This window comes from Ambystoma mexicanum, chromosome 2p, assembly GCF_040938575.1.
Source record: "Ambystoma mexicanum isolate Mex_15411 chromosome 2p, UKY_AmexF1_1, whole genome shotgun sequence".
Lineage (NCBI taxonomy): Eukaryota > Metazoa > Chordata > Amphibia > Caudata > Ambystomatidae > Ambystoma > Ambystoma mexicanum.
Genome location: NC_090923.1, coordinates 818,389,143 through 818,403,734, shown reverse-complemented (window position 1 = coordinate 818,403,734; position 14,592 = coordinate 818,389,143).

Sequence of the window (14,592 nt, the reverse complement as noted above, 5' to 3'; positions counted from 1 at the left end):
TGTAGAATTAGCACCTCCCGCATATGCTACATCTGAGTCTGAGACTTCTGCCAGCTCTCCCTTCAGAAACATCAAGCCGGCTCACGACTCGGGAGGGCCTTACATGCGAGGCCGCTGGACTTGCCTGGAGTATTACGAGAGAGAAACGGATGCCATCCACCACGGCCCAGTCACCGAACGAGTAGCCGACCAAGATAGCGGGCTGGACGGTCCGCGTTTGGAGTCCGGTTTTGATCAACCGCTTGACAACCCTTTTGTTGCCGGATCCCACATGAGCCTGAGGGAAGGGACGGGCACGGCCCTCCAGCTGCAGCGCCAGTTGGGTGCTAGTAGCCGAAGGAGGGGAAAGTCTGCTGCAGTTCAAGATGTGCCTGTTTTTGCTCCCGCTGCTAGTATGCCTGATGTTCCAAGTACTGTGTCTAACACTCCTATCAGTATGCCAAACGTTCCTGCGGTTGTATCCCACGTGCAACAAGGTGGCTACTTGACTGGCTACATGACTGTCAATGGGAGTGCCAGCCTTGTACAACCCATTGGATCTCCAGACCTCCAAGGCATGGAACTTATGCAGGCGAATCTTTGTCACTTTCAACCACAAACTTTTACCCAGATGGATGACAGAGTATCCGAACCTCTACCTCAGCCGCCAGCTTCCTCTTCCGAACATAAACATTTCCTGAAACCTGCTGTTTCCTCACCTCCTGTGTGTCCACTCTCGGCAGTGAGGCTAACAGAACTTCTACCGTTGTCTAAGGCATGTAGCACCAGCCTGCCTCTCTCCCCAAAGATGTATGCATATCCTCTTCCAGTGACTAAGCTTCCCGGACCTTCCGACTCTGCTTCGGGTCCTGCCAGTCCTTCATGCCTTTCTTCAACCCATGAGTCCTTTCCTTACCGAAAACCTGCCTATGACTCTTATAGACTGCAGCCTGATTCTATTCATTCCAGTCCTTCTGCTTCTGCCCGTGGATCATTGTTTTCGTCTGTGCCACCTCCGAAGACGAAGCGCTCCAGTCATGGAAGGAAGATGTTTTGTGCGAGTAACGGCCGCCTGGAGTCGGCCGTGGAAGGGGGTATAGTGTCACGGCTCGCTCCCTTCGTTCCCGTCCCCGCCACTTGGGGGCATGTTCTGGGGTTTATTCCTTACTGGACATTTCCTTCGAACCCTATGCTACAGTGCTCTGATGAATTGGGAGTGTTTAAACCTGATTTTCCAAGTTACTTCCCTTCCGGATCCATTCCAGGTTTTTGGCAGCCAGCATGCTACTTAAATCAAATGACTATGTTTCCCAGAATGCCTTGGCTCACTGCTTCACCTCCTACTTTCCAGAATGCCTGGCTCACTGCTTCATCTCCTCCCTGGCAGCCAGCATGTTACTCAAATCAAAGGACTACGCTTCCCAGAATGCCTTGGCTCACTGCTTCACCTCTTGCTTCCCAGAATGCCTGGCTCACTGCTTCACCTCTTGCTTCCCAGAATGCCTGGCTCACGGCATCATCTCCTCCCTTGCAGCACAAGGCTGGGAGGAGGATAGGCAACACCTGTGGCTCCAGGTGCAGCAGGCAACACGCCTGGGGGTGTGCTCGTTAAGCAGCTTTAAAAACCTCAGTTTGCTTCAGTCCGGCGCTGGTCATTGTAGCAGTGTTCCTGTTGTGACTAGTCCCTGTTTCCTGTACTTAGTTTCTGTGCCTTGTACCTAGTTCCAGTACCCTGTTCATAGATTTTGAGCCAAGTATCTATTTCCAGTTCCTTGTTCCTAGTTTCTGTGCCTTGTATCTAGTTCCAGTTCCTTGTTCCTAGTTCCATGCCTTGTACCTATTCCTGTTCCTAGCTTTCTGCCCAGTTACTAGTTCCTGTATCTTGTTCCTCTGTCCTGGATTGCGGATTTATGCGCTTATTTGATTTATGCTTTCTGAATTTCCCTTTCTGTCTTTCTCTGTCTGCAGACAGCCTTTCTCTGTACTTTACTAATTGATGCAGCCCAGTTTGCCGGTGTTTTCTGTCCCTTTATGCTGCCCTGGTTACTGAAAAGCATGATGTATTATTATTTACTTTCGTAGAATTAGTTACTGCCTTTTCTCCTTGGATTGGGTGGGAAAGGTTTCCTTTTGTGATATCATTTTCCCTGCTCCTGATCCAATTTATTGAGATTCCACTCCATGTTTTCCATTGCACTTCTACATTCATTTTCCATTGATTATTAGGTGTGGGTTTGTTGTTACAAGTTCTAGAGTGTTCCCCTTTTAGTTTTCCTCACGATTTTTCCATTGCACTTCTGCATTCATTTTCCATTGATTATTAGGTGTGGGTTTGTTGTTACAAGTTCCAGAGTGTTCCCCTTTTAGTTTTCCTCACGATTTATCCCTTGCATTTCTGCATTCATTTTCCATTGATTATTAGGTGTGGGTTTGTTGTTACAAGTTCCAGAGTGTTCCCCTTTTGTTTTCCTCACGATTTATTATCACAATTCAGACTTGCCTTTTACTAGGGTTTATGTATTTTGTTATCTTTAACCCTTTGCTTTTACAGCCTTCTGGGTCCCTGTTTGATCTACAGGGTTCGTGTAATCACTGACATTCAAGTGGTCTTTCCGGTCCTCGTGAGTACTGTTTATAATTGCCTTATTCAGTATTCTACAGATTGTCAGTTCACAGAATCTGTCCTTGCTTGCCCGCTACGTGGGTTTAGCTCTGTCAGTATCTGTAAGAGCATAGTGGGTAAAGAGTTTGCTGACTTTTCCTTTCAACCATAAGGAGGTCCTAAGTGTTTACCCTACATCCCTTTTCCTAGATTGGTAATACTGTTTTTACCTTATTGACATTCCTGGGTTTACATATATACACAAGACTTGGGTATTATATACACGTTGTTAGATTCAGAGTTGTTCACAGTGCAACTGTGTGCATTTTCCCTTTTGCCATAGTATGCCTTCTTCCTTTCTTAACAGAACTACGAGAACAAGTCATGTCCGGTTCTCATGATTCCTGGATCGAATGCCACCCCGGAATCGCTAAAGCCCTAGACAAGGTAAAACTAAATTATTGGTGGCCCACGTGGCGTAAAGAAATTATCCAATTCATCCGAATCTTGTGGAGTGTGTGCTCAAAACAAGTCATCCAAGCAGAAACCGGCTGGGCTATTACAACCATTGGAAATCCCACCAGTACCCTGGCACACGTCGTCCCTCGATTTTATTACTGATTTACCACCCAGTCAAGGGTCTAACACTATTCTTGTGGTCGTGGACCTATTTTCAAAAATGGCACATTTCATTCCTCTTAAGGGGCTCCCAAATGCTTTCACTCTGGAAAAGGTATTTCTTGAAGGCATTGCACGGCTCCATGGGTTTCCTTCAGTTTTAGTCTCAGACCGAGGTACTCAATTCGTATCTAACTTCTGGAGAAAATGCTGCTCTATGGCCCAGATCGACATCCGGCTATCCACCAGTCACCATCCCCAAACGGATGGTCAAACTGAGAGGACAAATCAGACGTTCGAGCAGTATCTGCATTGCATGTTACACCAAGATGAAGGAAGCTGGTTCGACCTATTATGGATAGCTGAATATGCTTATAATAATTCCCTACACACCAGCACTGTGCAGACATCCTTTTATACCATGTATGGCAGGCACCCACGTACTTCTGAGTTGGACATTCCTACAACCCTGGAAATGCCAGCAATCAAAACCTTGCACACAACCATTTCTCAAACCTTTAAAAGGGCAGCTGAACACCTACTTCAAGCTAAGAATCGCCAAAAGAAGTTTGCTGATCAACACCGAGCAAAGGCCCCCAACTACCAAGTGGGAGACGAAGTCTGGCTGGCGTGTAAACCCGTGTCCATTAAAGGAACCCGAACTTTCCGTCCAAGATACCTGGATCCATTCACCGTCACCTTCGTGATAAATCCTGTGGCGGTCAGACTAGCTTTGCTGTCAAACATGCAGATTCATCCTGTGTTCCATGTGTCTCTCCTTAAACCTGTTCAACCTGGGACCCGGGTAGCAATGCCACCGCAGCCAGTAGTAGTCGCCGGGGAGCCAGAATTCAAAGTCAAGGACATCCTGGATTCAAAGTACATCAGATCCAAATCATACTACTTAGTAGACTGGAAGGGGTTTGGTCCACAAGACAGGACATGGGAGCCTTGTGAGTACATCCATGCACCTCGCTTGCATAGACGATTTCATCAAAACCATCCAAACAAACCAGGACTAGACAGAAGAGCCACCTTGAGAGGGGCCTTGGGGGGGAGTGCTGTCATGATTCCTGCCCCTCATGTCCCCAGCCCTCCAAGATGTCAGGCTGGAGCCAGGCCACGATCACCTACATGGCCCTCAAGGGCCTCTCCAGCCCTCCAAAGACCCACTTGGATAATTTTGCATACATTTGAGTAGTGCATTCCTGGAGTGGAACATACTATGCCCTCCTCCGTGAACGAGATTGTCATGTTTAATTTTGTCATTAAATCTCGACCCAAAATGTTTACTGGGGTCTGCCGAGAATATAGTAAAGGCACATTCATTTCACATTCCCCTATGGAGACTCGAAGGGCATTTGTGAAGGGAACACGACTGGTAGCTCCTGTAAAACTCTGAGTAGCTATTGCCTCGTCGGACAAGGAAAACTTGCCTTCACGTATGCACGAGAATGTTGCACCCGTGTCAACTAAGAAGGTATAGTCCTTATCCCATATAACGACATCCGCCCTATGTTCCCTGTGAGGGTCTGGTGTCACTGATAGGATAGAACACAGGGTTCCCAGTGAGCTGTCCTAGTTTATATACAAATTTGGCCCACTGTGTGCTGTTGAATTTCCCCATTCCCATTGTTACTTCCCATTCCAGGGTTCATGGTCTGCCCTGTGCTCATCGTCTGCGATAGTTGCAGCAGTGCCTGTTGGGATTGTCCTTGTGGAAAATTCCCCATGCTTTGCGGTTGCACCCCTTGTTGTGCTCCTGGCGCTTGTTGTTGCACCGTGTGATTCTGTGCACCACCCTTCTGTAAAACTGCAGGTGGATTTGCCATGCCTGCTCCTGTTCCTTGGCCGTTCTGCATCATGCCTTGATTTCTGCATGTGCGCGCCAAATGCCCTGTCATTCCACACAGCCAACATACTGGCGGCGGTCGGATCATTTGCCTGTTTGACATATCTTGATTACCATTTTGCATATTTTGAAAACCTCCTTGGTTATTTTGGAAACCTCCCTGATTACTCTGCCATCCTCTTCCCCTAAATCCTATTCCCCTGGGGTAAAGCCCTCTATTGCCTTGATTATTCTGCTGTGGATTAGTCACCTGCTGCATGCTTGATTAAGCTGTGCTAGTTATCATGGCTCCCTCAAGAGCATATTTTGACAATTTCTTTTGCACCAATTTCACTTCCTCACCCTTTCGAGCGGCTTCCTTTTTGCAATTCTTTTTCTGCAGCAGTTTACAATAATGTGCAATGGTCAACTGTATTTCAGCCCAAGTCTTGGTTTCAATTCCCACCAATTTCTTGAGTTGTTTCTGCACCGGCTCGGGCAGCCCTTGGCACAATATATGGTAAAACACAGGTATAGATTTTGACCAAGAAAGACTCTTTCATTTTGTGTGTCATTATAGCTCCCATATCTGAAGTATCTGGGTATTTGTATTTGTATTTGTTTTATTTATATAGCGCAGACCAGGCCCAAGGGAAACCGGGCGCATATCTTGGCAGACAAGTTACAGGTATGACATATCATCACAATGGTACCAACAGATTGAGAACAAAAAATATACAAAATATACAATTGACGTTACAAATCAGGGCAAAAGGCAGAACAGTAGTGCCGGAACAAAGCAGAGCTGGGTCCCAGGAGGCCCGTCCAGAGTCAAAGGAGCAGTTGTTAGTGAGATGTAACTAGCCAGAGCTTGGCTTTGTGTTTGAAAAGGTTAAATGATGGTAGGGTTCTGATAGTGAGTGGTACAGTGTTCCAAAGCTTGGCTGCCAAGACAGGGAAGCTGGCACCCCCAGCAGTTTAAAGCTTGAATCTAGGGATCGCAAGATCTTGTGATTGTGCCGATCTAAGTACTCGCGTTGGTATATGTTGAGTAAATCGTGAAGCTATATATGGAGGGGGCCTGGTGGTTAACACATTTGTATGTAAGGGCCAGTGCTTTCAAGGAGATCCTTTGGGCGACTGAGAGCCAGTTGAGGTTCTTCCTGGTTTCTGAGATGTGGGCAGATTGGGGGATATTAAGAGCCGCTCTAATGGCATTATTTTGGGTAGTCTGAAGTTTGTTGAGATTACCCTGGTTAGTGCCTTGGTACAGTGCATTGCAGTAGTCCAATTTGGACATAACCAAGGTCCTGGCCAGGGTAATGCAGTTCTGGGCGGTGAGGAATGGCTGAGATCAATTTACAGGTGTAGGCAGACGCAGCGGCAACTGCATTAGTTTGTCGGGTGAGAGTCAGGGAGGCGTCCAGGTAGATACCCAGAGTTTTGGTATCTTTAGAAACTTTAATTAGGTTACCGTCAATGTTAAAGGAGCTAAATAGGGGACTCAGTTTGTTAAGTCTCTGTTGCGTGCCTAGGATGAGAAGCTCAGTCTTGTCATCGTTGAGGCACAGCTCGTGCTGGGCCATCCATGCTTGTATGACAAGGTAAATGTCATTAAGGGCTTTAGAGTCAACAATGTAGTCACCAGTAATGGGTATGAGTATCTGGGTGTCATCAGCGTAATTCATGTAGGTGACGCCCAGATAGTCAAGCACATCAAATAATGGTTTGGTGAAGACATTGTAGAGAGTAGGGGAGACACAGGACCCTTGCGGGACTCCACAAGGGACTGGTGTAGGGTCGGCCGATGCGGTAGGTGAGAAAACTCTCATGTGCCTGTTGTCGAGGAATGACCTAATCCAGTTGGATGCGTTGTCAGAGAAGTGGGCAGCGGACTTCAGGTGCCGACATAGTATTTGGTGATTGACCAAGTCGAAGGGAGCGGATAAGTCCAGTAGTAGTAGAAGGGCCAGTTTACCGTTGTCTTTAAGGTCCTCAATTTGAGTTTTGAGGTCAAGAAGAGCTCTTTCAGTCCCGTGTTTGGGTCTGAAACCAGATTGTCTTGAGCCGAGGAGGTTATTGGTTTCTAAGTAGTTATGTGAATCTGCAGGTATGCTGCTCTGTCAAGTATTTTGAGTAGGAACGGTACAGTGGTAATAGGTCTGTAGTTAGTTGGTGTTTCGGGGTCCAAAGTTGTTTTTTTTAGGAGGGGGATAACCCACGCGTCCTTTAAGTTGTTGGGTACCGTTCCAGTTAGGAATGAAGAGTTGATGAAGGTGGTTTTAAAAGGAGCGAGGTCATGTGCCGCTTCCTTAATGATAGGTGCTGGGCAGGAGTCACCTTGGCAGTTAGAGGGTTTTAAATTGCGAATGATGTTTTCGACCTCGAGGATGGTGAGTGGGGTGAAGCTAAAAGGGGTGTGAGTAAAGGGGGCCGTCGGAGTGGTGTAAGGTTTAGTGGGGGGGTTGGTGAGTAGGGCAGTTTGTTTGGCGTTAATTTTCGATTGCAGGGTGGTGATTTTATTAAGGAGAGCGTTTTGAATGTTGTTACACCATTTACTGTCTTTGGTGCAGGTGTCGGGAGTGAGGGAGGGGGCTTCCAATTCTTTAAGGATTTTAAATAACTCCTTAGTGTTGGATTCTGCTTGTATGATAAGTTGGTTGTAGGTCTCCTTTTTGGCTTGTAAAATTGCTTCCTTGTAATTGTAGGTGGTGATGATGAGGCGTTCTTTGTTAGGGTCACATGGGTAGCTCTTCCAGAGTGATTCAGCCTTGTGTTTTTCTTTGCTTAAGGCTCTTAACTGCGGGGTAAAACCGGAATTCAAGTGTTCTTGCTGTTTAGCTTTCCGTAGTTTAAGCAGTGCTATGCTATCAATGGCTTTAAGCAGTGTTTGATTGAAGATGTCTACTAAGTCTGTGGGGTTGTTATGTTGGGACACACATTTATTCAGGATAGGAAGGATGAGTGGGAGTAGTTTGTCCCTGGTGATGTCTTTTTTATTCCTTGTGGGAATGGCTGGAGCTATCGTGGGAGTGGTGAGAGGGTTGGTCGCTGCTAGGTGGAAGATGATGATATGGTGGTCGGACCAGGCACAAGCGTGGTTCGAGCTTATGGTGGTGTTGCAATTGAGGTCAGTAATCCAATCGAGCGTTCTGCCCTTAATATGGGTAGGTTCATCGATGCGCTGTTGGAATCCTAAATTAGCTAAAGTGGTCGCGACCTCAGAGCCCAGATGATCCTTGGTGTCGAGTAGGCCAAGGTTAAGGACACCTAGAAGCAATACCTGAGAGTTGGGTTTGGTATTGACAGTCAAAATGGCTGTGATCTCATCTATGAAGGAGCCAAGTGGTCCTGGAGGTCTATAGATAAGGTGGATAGTTGCAGTGTTGGTTGGAGATAAGGTTAGTTTCACGGAGAGGGATTCTGCAGAACTGAGCTCAGTGTTGGGGATGATTCTAAGTGTGATGTTATTTCTATGTATGAATGCGACTCCGCCTCCTTTAGATGTTGATTGTAGATCAGCTCTAATGATAGTGTAACCGTTGGGAATAGCGAGGGAAAGAAGTGGGCCAGAGGCTGCGTGTAACCAAGTTTCGGTGATGGCCACAAAATCGAGGTTATGGTCGGTGATGAGGTCGGAGATGTCCAATGCGTGGGCCGTAGTAGATCTGGCATTAATGAGGGCACCCTTGAGTTCTTTGGCAGAGATGGCGCTGTGGGATGGTGGTAACTTCTGTGTATTAGTGGTGGCGTGTGTACGCTGAGTGCAATGGGCACAGGGGGCACGAGGCAGTCTGGATCCGAGTCTAAGATTCCTGACTTGGATCGTGCATGGTTGATTAGGTGTGGGTTTAGTGGCGAAGTGTTGGAGCCATAAGGCAGGGTCATTGAGGTAAGGGTTACTAAGGGGCATTGTAGGATATTGTAAAGTAAGGTGGTGAAGGTCGATCTTAGCGGTGCTAGGAGTGGGGGGACAAATGGATGTGGCGATGATGAACCCTACGATGATAGTGAGAATAAGGTGGCTGGCAGTTGGCAGAGGCCGCATGTCGTGATCCAAGTGCCCTAGCCGTCTGTGTGGTGGTGTAAGAGTGCACTGGAGGGAGCGTATAGGTGTTCTGCGCTGGGCAGAGGTAGGATCAGCCAGGAAGTGGCAGTCCAGTTGCAGCTTGCTAGGTAAGTACATGTACAAAATGCAATCAATGACTAGAAAGGCAATGGTTTCGCTAATCTTGGTAGGTCAGTACATGCGCAAAATGCAATCAATGACTAGACAGGCAATGGTTGAGCTAATCTTGGTGGGTAAGTACTCGTAGTGCTTTCCATACTGCTGCTCTACAGTTGTTAAATGGAGCTCTGTCGTGCACTGTATTAATTGTGGTTACGCCAGGGTAGCCTGCTCGTGACCCTTAATGTCCCCTATGGCTAACGTGTTTCCTCCTGTCATTTTTTCTAACTCATGTATCCACTTTCCGGCTCCCGATGTCAGCATTCCTGAGCCTGTCTAAATAAGGAGGTGATGACACCCCCCTCTGAACATGAGATACTTCTTCATGTCGGTCAGACTGTGTGGCTGACTCTGATACTCTCGGTGCAGACTCGCTAGTATCTGACCATCCTATTCCTTTTTCCCTTGGGAGTCGTCTTTCACTCCGTATCTCTTCCTCATTTTCCTTGCGCTCTTCCCTTTCCAAGTCGGACATTGTCTGTCCCCAACTAGTGCCTCTCCTTGTGTCCTCCTTACTCCTACTTATTTCTAATCTATCCAGGGATAGGTCTCTATTCCCACTACTTCGGGAGAAAATCCTCAGTGTCATACAGCTGAGTGGTCTCCAGGCGCTCGTCTTCCCGTTCCCATTGGGGTGTTTGCTCTAACCCCATCTCATCATATATTCTATCAATCGTTTCTCCAATGCTTCAGGTGTCAAAGTCATCTTCCATATTTGCCCTAGACGGGCCTGGTACTGAATCCTATGCAGGAAAGAATTCTTCTATATCTTCCCAATCTACTGCTGAATCAGGTTTTTTAACCTCTCTCCCCAGATATTCAAGATCGCGGGCTCTCTGTCTTCGCTTACGTTCTATATCGTCATCAAATTCTTTGCATTTCCTCGCCTCTTCTCTGACCCTATCTTCTTCCTTTCTCTTTTCATTTCTACGTTCATCTGCTCTTTGAATTTCCTTATCTCTTCATCTCTTTATTCTTTTCTCATGTATCCTTTGCTCTTCCTCTAACCTCTGCTGTTTCTGTCTGTCTTGGTCATTGGCTGCTCTTGGATTGCGATCGAGCTGTCTCTCTTGCTCTTCGCGATATAGCTGTTCTCGCCTTTGTCTGTCTTTCTTTCTTATTCTTTCGTCTCTTAACTCCTTCTCTTTTCCCTTTCCCGGTACATCCTCTATCCTTTCCCTTGGTTTTGCGTCATCAATGCCTTTGCCATCAAGTTTCAATAAAATGTGCCCTCCCATCCATTCGTCTTTTGCAAAAGCTATCTCATCAGTTGTATCTTTGTTTCCCTTCCATCTCTTCCCTTCTCTCTCTTTATCGAGAGATGCACTTGTCTGTGCCTGCTCTATTCTTTCGTCATCACGTCTCCCTTTGTCCCGTGGGATTGTGGAGGCAATATTCCTATCCTTATCTTTCCCTTGATTATCATCACTACTATGTGCAGGTGACTCATATGCGGGGTTGCTGTACCCCGTGACTGCTTTTAGTTCTCTCAGTGGGTATAATCCCTCGTTCTTACTTTCTTCAACTTTCGTTTCAGATGGCGTGGGTGGCGCGGTAGGCGTCTCACCCCCCTCTGTGCATACGTTAAGTATCCAATCTGTTGGCGGCTCTTCCTCCTTTCCCTGCACATATATTTTCCAAAGCTCCAGGGCAGCGAGGCGTTTGTCTAGCTTTTTCCCCGTGTATGTGGCATGAAAATATGTCGTCATATGTTGTAAAACGGCTTTAGATAAGGACCCACCTTGTGGCCATGGCATAAACATCTTGTGGTCAGTCCCTTTAACCCACTCTGTACTATATTTCTTTAGTTTGGGTGTGTGTTTCAGCAACTGTTTGCATAAGTGTGTCAATGGAGTTATATCCTCCATTCTTTAAATCTGTTCCCTTTCCTCTTATATAACACTGGTCAACACTTTCGTGTTGACCAGTGTTATATAAGTGTTTAAACAGTTCCAGCAATATGAGCGAGCACCAAACACTGCAAGCTCCAATCCAAATTTTCACAAAATGTTATACCTTCTGATTTACTCAACAAAAATCAATTCATATGCAATTTTATCTCAGCTATTGAATCGCATAACATTTAAATCAGTCTTCTCTATGAATTTTTTTTTACATATGACATCACCACAAAAAACATGTAAGACAGACGCTTGACAGACTAGACGGACACCAGCTGGTCACAGTTATCTCTGCCTCTAATCATTACTCCTTCATGGAGTCTAAATGTACCCCTTTCACAACGTCTTTAACCGTCGTGGTAGTCTAATCGTTACCCCTTTAGCTGGGACTCTGGGTACACGTTTCTTCTAGCCGATTGTATTAAAAGTGTAGGAATAAGGCGAATCCTCTCACTTCTCGGGTGTCCTCCCCGGTAACCTTTATTAATTTAATTATTCCTGAGTCATTATCCCCTTATATATACAGTCGTCTCTACTTCTAACTATTTTTAGTTTTTTCCCACCTCCCTCCGTTACCTTTTCCCGTTACTTGTTCTAGAGCATGCACTTTTGCCAGAACATTAGCCTTCTTCACTCACCGTTGGCATGGTTCCTCTCTGGACCCTCGGGAACACCGCCTTCGTTACCGCCTTCTTCGGTTTTTTTGCCCGTTCAGCTGCCCGTAGGAATGGGAAGGGATGCGTGGGGAACACGGGTCCCTTCAGGCCCTGTCTGCAGTCTCTTTACACTACCACTGTCTACGGGGAGCTTCACGGTCTACTCAGCCAAATGGCAAAGGACTTGTGATATTGCCAAAGACCTAGAGTTACTTTATGTCGACAGTCAATAGGTGTCTTATTCAAATCAATAATCGATAATCAATAACCATCCTCTGCTACCAAGTGTACTCAGGAGACCCCTGGCCGGCCCATACAGCCGAGGTTTGCTCCAAAGTACTTTAAGATGTGATAGCTGCACCTTGAGATGGATCGGGGTGCAGATTTATTACTCCAACACCAATCAATAAGGACAACTCAATGGTTTGGCAAAGGGAATGTGTTTAATGACAAGTAGAAAAAATGGGGAGTCATGGCAATCAGCAGTGATGCGATAGTCTGTCTCGCTTCAACTCCAATGAACTTCATACAAACAGGGACATGTATACTCAAAACTCATCATAATTGATGTGTTACACTTAAAGGTTAACATGCAATTCTATTGGCTAGGAAAAGGTAACTTTAATATAGGTACTATATCTGTATATGGTAACGGAGTGAGGGGATTGGGTAAATACTGTCAGGTGGGCGTTTAAGCCCTTCCTTCAAAAATGACTACTGTAGACATCACTAAAAGTACAACGTCCCATTGGTTCTACTAACTATAGGACCCTAGATTATTTGGTCCATTCTGATTGGGTTGGCACCAACCCCATGCATAAATTTCCACTTTACTTAGCAGCACGTAGAATAGTCAGCAAGGTGCAGGGTGCCCCCTCAGCTACCCGGCCTTCCTCCAATTAAGGTTACAATCAATCATCCCTTCAACAACTATGTGTCAATTATGTTACTGTGGTTGGCCTCGAAACTGCATCTTCTGTCTGGGAAAGTTCCGATATCTCTTCCTGGGCGGATGCCAAGCGTAGGTGTGAACTCGTGCTTCACCTTGCTCGGATGGTCACGTGATGCAGACACTGTGAATTTGCCTAGTTTCTCTCAATTTGTGCATTTAATTCTTATTCAGCTTCCTTATCTTGACCTTTCAAAGACAGGATATTCTGTTCTTAAGTTTCAATTAGATGTAGCTTCTGTTCGTTCCTTCTATTGGTATGACCTTGGCTCTGCTGGCACGAGTTGCATCTGCTGAGTTTCGATTCAGCCGTCTCTTCTCATTTTGCTAGAATATGAATCTTGTCTTGTTTGGCCTCTAGTAACCTGAGTTGATTCTGCTTTTCGTGGAAAGTGGAATCGCACTTATAATAATGTGCTTCGTTTTGTGGTAGATTATGTATAATGGCGCTTGCCGCGCTTTTCTTCTACTTAGCATAACAAGCTGCACTGTTTTCTTAGCTTACTTGCGGTTCCAAGCATATGTACAGGCGTTAGCTGGTTAAATATCTTCATCCTGCTTACAGCTTAAGCTTCTTTATGTTTCGACATCGTTCTCTTCCTTTGTGTTCACGATATCTTTATTTATGGTGTTTCATCTCTGTGTGTCATTTTTTGGTTGTCATTTCTTCTATCTGTGAGTCTGTCCGGGCTCTCGTGACATCACCATTTGTCTTCCATTAATGCCTTTTTGGTTTCTTCCGGGACGGTACTTAGGCACTCTTCATTTCGTCTCATTTGTTGGTAGGATTTTTTCAAAGGATACCTTACTGTCCATGGTTGTCTGGGTATTGATACTTCAATAGGTGTTGCTCTTCTGATGGGTACTGGGAAGAGCCTTACTGCGGCTCTCTGCTGGTTTATTTGCTCATCATACGTCACATATTTTGGTGTGAACGTTCCTGGTACTTCAAAATGGGTGATGGGAGTGCAGGCTTTATTTCGGACCTCATCTACAGAAGCAGCCATTCTGTGGGCTAGTAATAATGTAAGTGAGTTAGGGTAATGCATATTGGGTCTCTGTGTCGGTGTTGCCAGAGGGGAACCCTAGGCATTGCAGTGGTGCTCTTTTGTTTGCTACCGTCTTCTAAACTGTGGCCCTAAAGGGGCCTGGACTGTAGTGGGTTAGTAAAAAAGATATAGAGTTTGCTGGGTGTTGGTTCAGAGGGTTGTTAAAGTGGCAGCTGCTGGGTCTCTGGAGCATGTGCTTGGCTGGCTAATGTGTTTTGTAAGGTGGAAAGATAGAGAATGATCAGGTTAGTTAGCAGAAGTTTGGTTACAGGAGTCTACTCCAATATTTCAGTGGTGACTCCTGCTCTGCAGCAACACGGCTCGTGAGGGCTAACATGTTTCCACCATCCCTAGTATAGTGGTAATCCCTAAAGTACCCAGGTAGTTGAACATTAAGTTCCACGGGTCTCTGTGCTGCTTAACTAGTGCACTGGTGACCCTTACACTGCAGCAAGAATTTTACATAATTTACCATATGACTACTAGATTACTACACTGGTGGTCCATGCCATGCCTTAGTAGTTTGCCATGAGTGTCCAACTACTGAAGAAATGTTCCTTGTATCCAAATGACCCAAGCAATCATTGTCCGATAGCCAACATCCATTTTCTGACAAAGTTGCTGAAGAATGTGGGTACTCTCCAGCTTCAAGGGTTCATTGAATCCTCCAATGTCCTGGGGAACAAAGAGTCTGGACTTCGACCTCACAGGGAGGCAGAGCCCGCTCTTCTGGGGGGGTGGGGGAACCTCCTTTGGAACAAAGACATGAGCATGGACTC